Source organism: Canis lupus, chromosome 12, assembly GCF_048164855.1.
Source record: "Canis lupus baileyi chromosome 12, mCanLup2.hap1, whole genome shotgun sequence".
In the NCBI taxonomy this organism is placed as follows: Eukaryota; Metazoa; Chordata; class Mammalia; order Carnivora; family Canidae; genus Canis; species Canis lupus.
The window spans coordinates 51,011,734-51,027,833 of NC_132849.1; the positions used below are offsets into that span (position 1 = coordinate 51,011,734).

At 40.0% G+C, this 16,100-nt stretch overlaps 1 protein-coding gene across 1 annotated transcript in view; it reads left to right on the forward strand.

Moving 5' to 3' along the window:
- Positions 1 to 16,100, forward strand: part of LOC140601691 (uncharacterized) — a 388,441-nt gene that overhangs the window by 312,259 nt on the left and 60,082 nt on the right. The gene's annotated exons all lie outside the window — the stretch shown is intronic.

The window sequence follows — 16,100 nt, forward strand, 5'->3', positions numbered from 1 at the left end:
GATCACATTTAATTCATTCAATAAACTTATGAGGCATACATATGGCCCCTTCACAAATAACTCAATTAAAGCATAGAAAAGTTACAAGGCTTTTCCATGATCATTCAGCAGTAAGTTGATGGAACCATACTTTGACTTCAGTCTATATATCTTCAGAACCTCAGGGCTCTGGTTATGTCTAAATTTTTATAATATTAATTTGTCCTTTCTAAGGACTTCATTAAAATTGTCTGTTCCTAAGAAATTTTTAATCTTTGTTCCAAATATTTTGGGTTTTGCGATTCTTTGATGGTTTTGAACGGCTTTTAATTTTTCTCCTTCTATTTTCTTAATGATTATTTTTAGTGTCTAAACACTTTATTGAACTTTTATTAAGAGGTGTTCTGGGAGCCTGGGTGGCTCAGTGGTTGAGTTTGGCTCAGGTTGTGATCCCAGGGTCCTGGGATGGAGTCCCACATCAGGTTCCCCGCAGGGAGCCTACTTCTCCCTCTGCCTACATCTCACCCTCTCTCTTTGTGTCTCTCGTGGATAAATAAATAGAATCTTTAAAAAAATATTAAGAGGTGTTCTTTAATTTTCTCAGGTTTTTTTAGTTGTAAAATTATGTCTTATGAAACTAATTGTAATCTTATTTCTACTTCTGTTCCATATTTTGTAGTAATAGTCATGTATTCTATAGCCATTAGATTAATAAGGAAGCATGTGTGCATATTTTGTTCCTAATTATAATATATAATATTTAGGTTTTCACTATTAGGGGTATTGATGGCTATCAGGCTGGGAAAATATTACTAATCATGTTTTATGGTATTGGTTCTCTTAAATTAAAAATAAAAAATTTCTTTCCAAAAAAAAAAAAATTTCTTTCCTTCAAAATTGTTTGGCATTTATTGAGATGATAATATATGACCCCCCTTTTATCTTACATAAAGAAGTAATGACAATAACATTTGGTTGACAATTATCATATTCTAATCACCACTTAAAAGTTTGCATTCAATTCCAAGCTTCATCTTCACAAAAAGCCTATGAGATAGACACTGGAGTGATTTTTTGGGTTTGTTTATTTGTTTTTCAATTCATAGATGAGGAAACTAAAGGATATAGTTGCTAGTCCTTTGCCCAAGGTCACATAACTACTGCATGGCAGATCTGAGATTCAAGTCCAGTATGCTCTGCCTCTAAAGCTAATGGTTTTAATCACTAAGACAGACATGAGGACATCACTAAAGAACGGTTTGAGAAATCCTTCAGAATTAAACTCCATAACAGGGAGACAGAGAAGAGGCTATAATGTACATACATTCAAGAACTGGATGACTTGAAAATGAAAAAAGAGTGGTCCACTTAGAGGTGCCTGGGTGGCTCAGTTGGTTAAGTGCCTTCAGCTCAGGTCATGATCCCGGGGTCCTGGGAATGGAGCCCCACATTGGGATCCCTGCTCAGCGGGGAGTCTGCTTCTCCCTTTCCCTCTGCTCCTCCCCCTGCCTCGTGTTCTCTCTCACACATAAGTAAACAAAATCTTTTTTTTTTTTTTTTTTTAAGAATGGTCCATTTAGTAAGAGTACTCAATTTTTAGAAATCACCTTTAATATACACACTTTTATATATCAAGGGTGAGCTATCCACTCACCCACCTCCTTCCCTGTCTCTTCATAATGGGCAATAAATAAGACTGGAAAAGAAAGGAATCAATTGTTCTGTGTGGTGATCAGAATTGGGGAAATATCCCTTGAATTTCTGAAAATCAGGAAGTCTGAATGGCTATGAGAAATCAGAGAGGAGGGATGTTGTAGGAATGGAAACTCAGCAGGGAAACTGGACCAATAGATCCAGTAGTCAGTGCCTGCTTAGAGACCGGGGGGAATGGCATTCTGTGAGATATTACTTGTGTTTGTGTGACTGAAGAACAGAAAATTTCAAATAAGGATATTCAGGGACTTTGTTTCAATCTTGTGCTGATTTTTTCCTGCCATTACTTCTGACTCTCAGGATACCTATTGTAAGGAGGAGCTTTCTGCAGGCAGCTCTACTGATACGCTCTCCCTTCAGAATGCCCTGTATCTCCTCAACAGTATCAGATTGAGGCTGCACTAAATAGAAACAGTAGTATACATGTTGAACATGAGAATATACATGGTGAACAGAGAATCTCAAACATGAGAAGAAAGATACAACCAGGAATCACCTGATATATGAGGAAAATCACCAGCATGAAAAAGAATCACTGAAGAGCTAAGACCAGGAGGGGGGGGGAAATAAATATAAAAATGGAATACCTGGAAATGAAAGCATTATCTTCATGCACAGCAGAGTAGGTTACTATGAAATAAAAATGTAACATAAAAAAAAAAAACAACTTCAAGAATATTGCCCCAAATTTAAGACATTTTTCAATGATTAACAATATCATTTTAAAAGAAAGTATAAACAGAGGGTAGAATTAATGACCTAGATTTCAAACCAGAAAGTATACCCATACAATATTAGAGGATAGAAATAATTAATAATTGAAATATTTAAAGAGACAGAAGACAGATCCTCAATTTCCAAAAACTCTCAATGGAGAGTTATTTTAAAATTATGAGAGAAAATTATGAACCTAGAAATCTATATCTAGATAAGCTACCATTTAATTGGGAAGGCAAAATAAAGGCACTTTCAGATATATAAAGATTAAGAAGTTTACCACCTACGAAATAACTAATAACCTCAAAGACCAGTTAATCTTGATTCTCGATTGGCATCAAAATTGGTTTCTGCATAGGAGAAAGAACACAGGAGCTACCTAGACATGCAATCAACTTGTGCGGAGTTATAGGTATGTTGTGTCTGGTTATTGTTGGCAAAAGGCTATGTGACATTTTGGATTTCTCTCAGTAAAAGAACATTTTCTTTTTCTCATGTATTTTGTATGAAGGGTATAATTATTGGTCAAGTGGGTGTCTCACACCTTTTATATTATTTCTGTTCAATTTGGATGCACTAACAATGGTGTGTGAGAACTGAATTACAGAATTATGGTGGAGATGATCTCTGCTAAATGTTGGCATTCTGGAGGAAGCACAAGGAGGCCAGGGTTCCTGCAGTAGTGTTCAGAAAAGGGGGAACAGCAAAAGAGATCACAGAGATTGCATAGGGCCTTGTAAGGCATTGTAATGACTGGACAGTTTTGAGCTGGGGAGGATGTGATTGACTTTTGTTTTAGCAGATCATTCTGACTCCTGTGTCATAAAAATACTAAAGCAGGAGAAGGAAGTAAGATGCTAAGGGACATTGCAATGATCCCCTTGAGTCAGTACGCTGTGCCCATGAGGCTGTGAAATAAATAATCCCACAATGTAATGGTTTGAAAGAACAGCATTGCTTCTTGAGGACCTGTAGGTCAGGGTTGGCTGACCTAGGCTGTGTTAGGGGTCAGCAGCTCTACTGAACTTGTGGATCTGGCTATGCTTAGTGCTTTGCTCAGTCTGCTCCATAGATGCTTTTTCCGGACCACAGGATTAGACATCAGTGAGCTTGGGGAAGCACTTCTTAAAGTGATGGCAAAGACCGGAAAAAAAGCTCCACCATACAAGCTCATTTCAAGCCCATACCTTCCTTCTTGGGGAGCACCCAACAGGGCTCAAAGTCCAGCTGCAGGGAAGTAGACTTTGCCCCCTGGGACACTATGGCAAACACATACACGGATGACTTGGGGCTGATAATTCCATTTACTGCCCCAGTTGAAACACAATGGTGGCTTGGACAATGGAAGAAATGGTGCAGAGGCAGGGAGTGGTCAAATTGTATATGTATTATGCAGATAAAGCTGATAGTATTTGTGAGTTTATCAGACATGGGATGAGAGACAAAAAGAACTGAGGATGACTCTGCTTATGCATGTGTTCAGAAATATCCTTTTCTAGAATTTTAGTTAGACTTACATTAACTCTCTTGCTCCATTTCTAGTGTTTTGGCACTTCTCTTGACTTCCACAATCTCTTTAAAGATCATGTCCAGAATTTCAGCAACCTCATTTTTATGTTGTCTTATTATTGAGAAATATAGCTAATCTGAATCGGGTGAGGTGATTTATATGTAAATATACTCAGCAGCAGCAGCTCCCACCATCTCCTCCGAAGCAAGTCTTCAGCATCCCCCAGACAAAGTCCACGTTACCTCTTCGGTCCACCAATAATTCCTTCAAAATAAAAAGAAGTAGACTAAGTCTAGAAGCACTTTGTTTCTCCTGGTGAGTCATCTGATCTAGCAGCGTGCCAGGCTATTCCCTGTCCTACCTTTTATCTTCAAACATATCGAAGGTCAAACTATTTTCTGAACACAGTGTTTAAGACAGTAGGGAATGTTTAGAAGGATTTTCATTATACGTGGTTAACATTTTTTAAAGTTTTGGCACTTAAAGTCACAGGCCTTAGTTATTTGGAATATTATCTATAATAAATAGTCCATTCCCTGGTGAAAGCAAATAAATGAGGCATCACTCCATTGCATTTTTGCTGATTTATGTATCAGTATGGGGACTGTGTTCCATTTAACAATGCAAAGAGTGTACATGGTCAGTCTGTTTTGTTGCTATGTGTACTGTTTAGTCCCAGGGTACCTTGAATGGGAAAGAAACCCTGTTGAGTGACACAGTTACATAATTCTACCTTCTTGGTAAACTGTCTTGGGCCTCAGCGCCCCCAGTTCAGATATCTGTCTATCAAGAGACATGTGGGTCTTACATTGCTCATTCTGGTTTGACCCTGAGCCAAGAACTTTTACAGAAGCCTGAGCCCTGGGCCTCCTTCCTAAGCAACTACCACTGTCATAGAAGTAACCAATTCCTGCTCATTACTGCAGCTCCTGTTGACAGGAAATGGGGTGCTCACCCTTTTCAAAAGAAAGGCAATGAAAAACTGTTCCCTTGCAGGTGGAGTTTTCTGGCTCATGTAAGGATTAGAAATGAAATTAGCCATTGGAAATTTCATTCAGATCAGTCCAAATATTGCAAAGTACAACAAATGCAGACCTTTCCACATTGGGTAATCAAGTTCAATTTCTTTCCACATCTTTCCTCCAAAGCAGACAGCTGTGAAACCCTTATTAACTGTTTTCCACATACCCGGTGGCTGCCAGAGTCTACAGAGATAGAACATTCCAGAATAAGCTCTGAGCCCTGACCTTGCAGGGCTTGCAATCTAGTCTGGAAGACCAGAGTCACCCATACAAATTGCTCAGTGAACTAGGCAGCACATGATAGAGTAGCCAGCAGTGTGGGTCAGACAATAGGGAGTTCAGAGCCAACAGCAACGACTCAGTGCATCATGAAGCCAACTTCAGGAGAAATAGGAATGTGACAAAATGGTATAAATAAGATGCCTGATTTGGACATTTCAACCTCTACTGTTTCCTTTCTTCCAACTTCAATTTCCCCATAACAGATCAAAACCACTTTGTAGCAGAGATCACTTTAAAATAAATTTTAAACTAATATGCCCCCACTTTACAATATTCTCATTTTGGATGGACCTACCATCCATCCATCACCCTGACCCACTCCAGCAAAATGATGCATAATCCATCACAGAGCTTTCTGCACATAGCTCCCCTGTTCAAACACATAAATGGCTTCCTACGGCCAACATCAATCAGTCTTTGCTTGGAGTCCTCTAGTCTCCCCAGCAGGGCCCTGCCTCACCCACTCATACATGAGTTATAGCTCAAGAGCTTATCCTTTCGGGCAGCTTCAGTAACATCCCCCATTTCCCACCATACCAAAGCTGCTATCTGTGACCTCATGTGACCATAATATTTTATAGAGCAGTTTTGATTATTCTCCCTGTGTATTTCTTACCTTTCTAGTGGGACAACATTTTTTTCCAGTACAGGACAGGGCGATATAATTGGAAATATATTCACTTTCCCCACAATTTATATCACATGGTAGATGTTCGATAAATCATTCACTGATTGCGTTTAGTTTCTGTAGAACTAAGGCAAGGTGATCAACGCAAGCGAATGACTGCATGCAGGGCGAGGGCCATCAGGAGGCAAGTAAGGTGTCTACAGTGAAAATTTAAGCAGGCTCTTACCCTCTGTTGTGGATCTTGCTCTTGTACTATCCTTAGAGTGAGCGCCTCCTTAAACTTCATTTGCCTCACTCTAGAAGCTTCCATGACTGGATGGTATTATGATATGTCTTTCCAGGATCTGTTTTTAAGCAACTTTGTTTTCCCTCACCACCGTTCGTAAGCAGGATCTGTGTGTACGCACACAAAAGGGGCTAATCCCATCATCCTGGCTTGTCCACAGTGTGGCTTCGCTGAGAGGAGCTTGTCTCTAAGCTGGCATCAAGGCTTCACTCCTCACAATCTAGGGGATCTTCACCTCCAAATAATTGGTGAAACTGTAAAATAGTAAAGAATGAGGAGAAAAAGAAAAAAAGGAAGAGAAGGAGGAAGGAAAGAAAATGAGGGAAAAAAAACCCCATAAGGTTTTTATGAGGATTGATTGGAATTACATACATGAAAACACAAAGCCCTAAATGAAACTCAAGTTATTTTTATTTTTGCTGATGATTTTTTAAAGATTTTTAAAAAAAATTATTCATGAGAGAAACAGAGAGAGGCAGAAACATAGGCAGAGGGAGAAGCAGGATCCTTGAGGGGAGCCGGATATGGGACTCGATCCCAGGACCCACCACAACCTGAGATTGTGGCTCAGATCACAACCTGAGCCAAAGATGGATGCTCAACCACCACCCAAGTGCCCCGGTTTGCTTTTTTGAGTGTGTTCATACTCACTATTGTTCAAATACAGAATTCTATACACATGTATTTCTAAATGTACATCCTGCACATACATTGCTTACCTAACAATGGCAGTGAGAGACAAATAGCAGCTCTGCCTGGGTTATTCTGGCCACTAGGGAAAGGGAAACACCGAACGAGAACACAGCATGTATGTTTGGATTCAAGGTACCATGCAATGGGCATTATTTACTTTGTTCATCAAAGTGGGAGCCTTGGAAGTTCATGGTATCTCTGTACCATTAACAAAAACTGAGGGTTTGGTAGGAATAGCAGATATGGAGACAAAAAGGAACATTCAAGGTTGAATTGCTAGTGGCATTCATGGTGGACTGTGCATTCTTCTAGGAATAAAAAAAGAAGACACTTAAAAAATAAGGGTGTCATTTTCTAATGATTCATATTCAAGTAGTGAAATACATACCATGTAGGCCATGATGCAAGGCACTTACATGCTTCCTGAAACTGTTCCATTGAGATATCGTGAGTATGTGCGTAGTGATGAACTGGGTGAGACAGTAGCAGAGTCAACCAGTTGAGGCCATTTCTCTTACGAGGCATGATATTTCCATGACGTATTCTGGGAAGAGTGGATTGGCAGTGGATGAATAAGTATGTATATGCCTATCTCTGAAGCTCAAATGATCTTATCTAAATTAATTAGGCAATCATGACTGTCTAGACCTGGCTTGAAAAATAATTCATGAGACCAAAATGGATAAAGATGTAAAATATTTATTTCTGGCTGACATATTCAGGTACGTATGCTCCTTGATCAGGCAACTTCTCAGGGCCTTATAAATTATTAGCAGTAGTGCTAGCATTTGGACATAAAAGGTTTTACCTCTTCAATTTGAATAATAAACTAATTTGTGTTTTCCAATCCCACTTAAAAAAAAGTTAGAACAAAAAAGTTAGCTTTGGGTCCCTGTGTTTTGTTGCTTTGGTAATTCTTTTGCTTGAGTCCTCAGAAGATTTTTACATACACCAAATTCAGAGGCAGTGATGCTAAAATCTTATTCTAAGGACAGTGGCCTTTAAACATGATTCTAAAGAGAGAAAAAAATTGAATTAATGAAATGGTCTGATATTAATAGTCCACTAATAATTTAATATTTAGGACAAGTAAGCAAAGCCAGATGTTAACTGAAATGTCTCCCGGTTGGGTCAGAGTCTGAACATTCCCCTCCAGTGTAAACACTCCAGCCTTGTGCCCAGGAGTCAGAGCGTGGGCCAAGGACCAAGTCACACAGGTTTCACGGCCCAATCAGAGCACACCTAAAACAATTAAAATAACACAGAATAAAAAAACACCCCAAACTCTTATACATACATAAGGACACACACACACACACACACACACACACACACTGGTAAAAAAAAAACAAAAAGAAACAAAACAACAACAGAAAACCCTGGTATTAACAACCTCAAATTCTCTTGTATTAACAACCAATTCTATTGGTAGCCCACCAAATTGATGGCTTGCAACCTTCCAGGACTCATTTAAGAGTCTCAAGGAGTCTGATTTACTTCTCAATGGCCCATTCATCCTTTGAACATTTACTCTGTCGCCTGTGCAGTTATAACCTAAGCTGGATTTCATACATGAAAACTGACCTCCAGCACCCACTACTTTTGCCAAGTCCCAGTGAAGCCTCATGGAATAATTTAGAGTTTGCCACAGTGACAAGTTTAAGATTCAATTATTAAGTGTAGTAATTTATTTTTATTATGTTTGCAAAATGGCTTTTGCCCAACTAATTTCACCCCCCTTCACAGCCAAATGGCCTAAGATAGCAACAGCAATCCTCTCTGCAACAGGGCCGCGCGCTCTGGGTTGTTTAATGCCACGTCAAACAGAAGGATTTCTATGGGACTCTGATGGAGACATTTCTCTTTTGCCTTAGTTTGGGCAAAAAATTGATTTCCCTCAGATAGCTGTAATGGATGGTGAGGACGGCAGAGAGTCATCAGGCCCGGCTGGAGGCAAATGCCAAAAGTTTCCCAGAAGGATAAATCTTGTTTCCTGCCTTACTTCACAGAACTAAGCCTTAAACAAGTCATGTTCTGTGGCTTGGATGCTGTGTTTATATCAGCTTCGGTTCCCTGGCTCGCGGTCGGGAACATTGTATTGGTCTCTAACCCAGGAAGGTCTTCCTGAAGCAAGAAATCACTATCCCCTTGGTCTCCCATCCCCTTTTTATTTGTTCTATTAATACTAGCAAGTGAGCTCTGAAGGGTAAGGGGATCCCAGGAGACAGTTACAGTTACCAGGTGCAGCCTGCAAAGCCAATGATTTAGCGCCCTGCTTTGCTAACTGTCTTTCCCAGGAGCTGCATGAAGGATGCCTCTTCATGGAGGATTTTGTTTTGGAAAATAATAACAGCACCTCCTCTGCGCACCCCACATGCTCGGTCAGCTCAGGAGCAGGCCCTCCCCTTGGGGTTCAGGGTAGGCTGAGAACCTGTGGGCCCTCAGCGTCTGAAATGAAACCAAATCCTCCCGGGGATTGCATTCGTTTATGGTTAGTAACAGGCGACTTCCTGTTTCGAAGCGAAATGGGCTTGAAGAGGCTTATAAAAAAGACTCAAAAGGTTTCTTGGACATCAAATGACTCTAGTAAAACATTTTGATGAGTTAAGTGTAAATGCATCAGCCGCATACGGATTAAATTCCCTTCTAAATAAACATTAACGGAGAACATGTTTGGCAAAATGCATTTTGAGTTTTGCAAAACTGAAAACATTTGAGAAAGGAGTGTGAGATATTTGATGAACTCAGAGAGCAGCCGGATTGCCCATCCCGTACTTGCATATTTTCTTTGGATGTTCTGCAGATGTCAAATGAATTAGGCCGCAGATATTAAAACCAGCATCGGCTGCAGAAGTGATGGGCTGCCCTTCGGTTAGGAAGGTGTTTCTGTGGATACCCGGTTGGGGTGCGTGGAGAGAGCCCCCGGGGACCTGTAGCCCTCTCCTCACTCACAGGCACCATCTCCTTCCAGGATGTGGCCCTGCTAGACTTTTCGTTGTTCACAGCTCTTGCCTGTGAAGTCTTTTGACTCCCCGAGGGGATTCCTGCTTTGCTATAGATCAGCAACGAAGCCTTGGTGCCACCAAGCAGGTGACAGCTTTGGTGTTGCTTGGACCAAGACCTTTCATCCAGAAGCCACTTCCCTTGTCAAGACTATCATATCTCTCGCCATCTCTTTTTTCCTGACATGCAAAATTTATCCATCCTTTGGGATAGAAAGCTGGGATACTGTTGAACAGAGCCTCAACTGGACTCTATAACTAGGTGTAGAAAGAAAAGATTCTGGTGTCACTCTGAGGGTTGCGTTTGGGTGATCCCATCTATGGTGAAGCCAGCGAAGGAGAAAACTGCCATTAGAAATCTCTTGGATTGGGGGATCCCTGGGTGGCTCAGTGGTTTAGTGCCTGTCCTCAGCCCAGGGCATAATCTTGGAGACCCGGGATCAAGCCCCACGTCCGGCTCCCTGCATGGAGTCTCTGCTTCTCTCCCTCTCTCTCTCTCTCTCTCTCTCTCTCTGTCTCTCATGAATCAATCAATCAATCAATCTTAAAAAAAAAAAAGAAATCTCTTGGATTATGCATTCTTACAGAGCAGTGGCATTTCTTTCATAAAACATATCATAGGAAAAATCTCACATGTGTGGATGCTACTTCCTTGCAATCCGTTATCACACTGACTTATGATTATTTTGCCTTCGAAGGATACTTGCAGAAAGTAGGTTCTCAGAAAATTAACCAGCAAATAAATAGCAGGTATTTGGTTTAATATTTGAAAGATTAAAAGTTTATCCCAGCATATTTTCACAAATGATACTATTTATAGATAACCACAATGCACCACCATATCAAAAATTGTACAGAAACTTAATATGCTGTTAATTAAAAATATTTAAAACCTGTGCGGAGAGTATTCACTTCTCACTGGGTTTTTTAACAGCCAGTGTCTTCCTTCCCGCCATCTTCATGCATTCATCAATAATGGTTTCCCACTAAGGCTATGAAGAGGCTGAGGCTGTTGGCCTTGGCTCTTTCGACTTTCAATTTACTCTACATATGGTTGCCAGAGTATTCTTTCAAAAGGACTAGTCTTGTCATTTACCTGCTCAATAATCTTTGATGCCTACCAGGTGTCTCCAGAATAAAGTCCATATTCCTTAACTTGGTGTTCAGACTCTTTTGGTCTGGCCCTAATTCAACTTTTAGTTCATGTCCCACCACCTCATAATCCAGTCATATAAGACGGATTCCCTGTTCCCAGATTGCACATGTTCATATGCTCCTTCTCAGCATTTTACACACTTGTAAATATTTATTAAATTATTTGTTGAAACAGAGTTTACCACTAGACTGTCAGTACGTGAGAGTGGAAGCTGTGTATGTCTGTTGTACTGTAGGTTCATCCCTAGGATTTAGCACAGCCATCTGGGACATAATCTGTGATATCTGTGAACTGATGGAGTCACTGCTCTGTGTCCCATGGCACTGGTTATAGACTTATATCTGGCACTTGCTGGCTTCCACGTTTGCCTACCTTGTCTTCCTATCTCTAATATTTGAACTTAGAGGGGAGAGGATATGACTTAATTTATTTCGGTATCCTTGGCACCTGGCTTAATGCTTAGCACACCCTGAGTATGCAATAAATATCTACTAAATTTAAATGAAGACTATTTGTTGCAATAAAAAGTTTCTATACGATCATGTTGATTCCCAAAATAAGCCTGAAGGCGTGATGGCGATTTTGAGATGTGGCTCTCTCATTCTTGCATGCACAACAATGTTCCAGGTAAGGTAGGCAAGCGAGCATCCACAGGCCAAATCTGTGCCATGACCTATTTTTGTGAATAGCTTTGGTGGAACATTCATTTTCATACTATTTGTGTCTGCTTTCACACTACTGTGGCAGACTTGAGTGACAGAGGAGACCAATAACAGTTAAGACCTACAGCATTTAGTATTTGGCCCTTCAGGGATAAAGTTTGCTGATCACTGTTCTAGGGGACAGACACAAATAAGAATAATCACAGTCCCTACTCTGTAGAGTACTTATGAAGACAAGGTAACCTCTACCACATGCTTAGCACAGTCTTTGGCACAAATTAATTGCCCAGTAATTTTTAGGTATTATTACTATTGTCACTATCATAATATGATAATCATTTTCTAAGAGTCAAAATCTGAAATAATAAGCCAGCAGGAATTGGGTACAGACCAAGTTAGAATCAGGCACAGGGATTAGAGAAACAAGGGAAGAGCAAACTACAAAATAGACGTGATTATAGAAATGCCATTTGATGTAGACCATGATTGCTTTGTTATCGTGCCCATTTTACCCATGAAACATGTAAGGCACCAAAAACTAATGCATCAGTCTTACACTATAAAACTAGAAGTGACAAAGCTTGAAAGGACTGTTACTGATGATGCAGGAACTAAAAAGAGTTTTTGTAATCCCTGGCTCATATATGACTAACTAGGTTGGAACAACTTTTGAAAAAGAATCACCAAAAAAGAACCACAACCCTGCAGATTTTAGAAACTCTTAGAAGAAAAGCTACCACAGAAATGGATTCTCTGACCAACAAACACATGAAGACATGATCAATATCGTTAGTGATTAGAGGAATGCTAGTCAAGGCCACAAGAGGTATCATTTAACAACTAGATACATTTTACAACTGGTACATTTTTTTTAATTTGACATTTCCAAGTGTCTAAAAGGATGAATCAGTACAATTTCTTTAACTTTGCTGGTAGGATTATAAATTGGCATAGCCATTCTGGAAAGCTACTTTGCATTACCTTCTATATCCTACCTTCATATATCATGTGAACCTTAGCTATGTGCCAACAACACTCTTCCACATGTACAGAAGGGGGCGTGTGCATGAATATTCACAGTGGCCTTTTTAAAAAGTTTATTTACTTAAATAATCTCTATACTCAATGTAGGACTCGAACTCACAACCCCAAGATCAAGAGTCCAGTGCTCTTCTGACGGAGCCAGCCAGGCTTCCCAACAGCAGCCTTATTTTTAACTGCCAAAGCCTGGACAACTATCAACATATGAACTGACAAACTGTGTATAAAGCACATTTATAAGTAGTCCAAAAAGGTGAACTACAACAACATATGGCAGTGGGGTTGCCCCTTAATAATATAAAATTAGGGATCCCTGGGTGGCGCAGCGGTTTAGCGCCTGCATTTGGCCCAGGGCGCGATCCTGGAGACCCGGGACTGGATCCCACCTCGGGCTCCCAGTGCATGGAGCCTGCTTCTCTCTCTGCCTGTATCTCTGCCTCTCTCTGTCTCTCTCTATCTCTCTGTGTGACTATGACTATCATAAATAAATAAAAAAAAATTAAAAAAAAATAAAAGACAAATTCAAAATTATTTAAAAAAATAATAATATAAAATTAATAAAAGCAAAGGAAGTCACTAAATATTCCATATAGGATGGCATAATATAGTTCTATAAAGGTAGAAACTATTAAACTATATAAATACGTTTAAAGAATACATAGAGATGCAATAAAAATACAGCAAGGAAATGAATGCAGGATTTAGGATGCCAATTTATTAGCGTGTAGGAAAGCAGTTTCAAAGGTTTAGCTGAGATGTGTTTGACAAAGGCATTGAGTCATTTATTTCTTTATTCATTCAACAGATAATATTAAATATTCATATATTAATTTCTGCTAAATTATAAAAATTAAGCACCTATTAAGTGAAAGCGCTAGGATAAGTACAGGCCAGAGTAACAAAAAAGACAGATATGACTCTTATCTTCACGGGGCTTACATTCTAATGGGAGAAGAGTTCTGGAGAAGACTAGGATTTAAAAGCCCTTCTATCTAAATTGGAATAACATTCCAATGGAATCCATGGAAATGGAAATCTTCCTGTGGATAACTTAGAGGTCGAACAGGACCACCTGTAACACAAGTCCAAGTTGGCAATAAATGGCAATAAATTCACAGACACTTGAGTGTGACAAGCCCAATCAACACTCAGGATATACACATATATCTGATTATATTTATAGAAAATAGCACAAAAATACAGGTAGACATTGATGACTACCCTCCGTCATTAACCCATGACTCCTCATCTCACACCAGAAATTATTTTAATTTTTGAATTCATTCGACAAATACTTCTTTAGTTCTCACTATATATGAGTGATCCTGCTTGATTTTGAAGGGTCCTAAATGGTCATTATTCAAAATTAGTGAGAAGCCCAGCAATGACCAGAAAAGAGATTTGATCTCAAATGCTGCAGAACTGTGAGTTCACAGGAAACTACTTAGCTGGTACAGTTCATACATGACCCTTTCCCGGTGACGCATGGAGGTGACAGGTTTTCACAAAGCATAACTCCTTATCATTTATTTGGGGACTTGCTGATTGCTCCATTTTAGGAGCCTCAAAACTTAGCTTTAGTTAATGAAAAGGTCAGAGCTGCATTAGAGACATGGGAGTGATCCAGCTCACAGGCATCTTCATTTTCTCCAGTATGTATGACTCAGACCCCTCGGTGGCTCATCCTCACACTTCTTCAAACCTGGTTTCCTAACATTCACAAGTTCAGTTATCTCTGGCTCCTGATCTCTTTCTTTTTTTTTTTTAATTTAATTTAATTTAATTTTATTTTATTATTTTTTTTCCTGATCTCTTTCTCACCAGATTTCATGCCAACACACATGATTTCAGATCTGGTTTTTGTTTGTTTGCTTTTTTTGTTTTTTGTTTTTTTTCATGAACAAACTAGCTGCTGAAGAGACTGGCTAATGCACCCCTCAATGATCCCTTCCTCAGGACCCACAAAGTAAGATTTGAGATTATTGACAAAATAGGTAAATTGGTTTCCAAAGTCCATGCTCCTCTGGAGAAACTGCATCACAGTAGGAATTGCTAATTCAAGTCTCTCCTAATCTGAGTAGTGGCCCAAGTCAAGATCTGGAATCATGACACCAGTGTTTCTACCTCTCTTTGCAGAGTAGACTCAGGAAATAGTACCCACTGCCCAGGCAATAGGATGCACCACCCCCCACGGCTGCCCAGGTTGAGGTACCTGTGCTTTGTTAGTTAGTAAGGGACCCTACTCAGTCAGAACCTCTTTTGCCTAATTACAACCTGGCGTCAGCATGTCAGACAGGAGGGAATCTGAACCAAACTTTGGTTATAAGAATGGATGTTCCACAGAAACTCCTTGACTGGAACAGTGAATCCCTCTACCAGGCAGGGAAAAGTCATGCCCTGAAGGGGGAGATCCAAGGATTGTCAGCTTAAACTGTGCAAGCAGCAGTTTATTTGTTTTGTGGGTGTTTTCCTCCTCTGTAAACATGTTCTGAGGCCAAGTGATTGGTACATGTTTTATAAACTGGGAATATAAACACAGACATTCTCTTCCAAAAATGGATCTTTAGGACTTCCCTAGGGAAGTTGCTCCTATTGTTTGCTCGGAATTCTGAACCAGCATTAGTGAAAATGTTACACCTCTAATATTTGGAGTGTTAATCCCAACATCAAAGGGAAGAAAATGTTGAAAAGGTTTTGAGGCAGCCTATTAGATCCTAAAAGCCATTTCTGCTTCTAGTGAGGACAGTCCACTTACAGAACATGTTTTAATGAAGGAGGAAGGAAGAGGAAAGCAGATCTGTGTGTGGGGGTGGAAGCGGGTGGGAAGGAGCTGGCACCAAAGAGGATTCTCCTTCAACCACATGCTCTGAGGTCTCTGATCATGCCAACTGGTATTGCAGTTTTTTTTTTCTTTAAAGATTTTATTTATTTATTCATGAGACACACACACACACACACACACACACACACACAGAGGCAGAGACATAGGCAGAGGAAGAAACAGGCTCCCTACAGGGAACCTGATGCAGGACTCGATCCCAGGACCCCCAGATCAAGACCTGAGCCGAAGGCACGCTCAACCACTGAGCCACTCAGGCGTCCTGTATTTCAGTTTTCAATATCATTGCTATGTGGTCCTATTTTTTCCCCCTCATCGTATGACACCTTCGAACCTGGATGTGGTTGCTTTTAAAAGCTGTTTTGAGAGGGACTGTATTAGCATCTCATAATGAGCAAATTGAATGCTTCATCAAATTATTCACTTCTATATAAATGGTCTTTTTGTAAATAAGATGGTTCTTCCCTACCAATTTACAAAGGGTTGGCTTAGAGTCTGGCTGTTGGTACATCTGTTCTTAGCTCAAAAGCCCCCACTCTTTCTTCCTTAAATGATATTATTCAGCTGGAC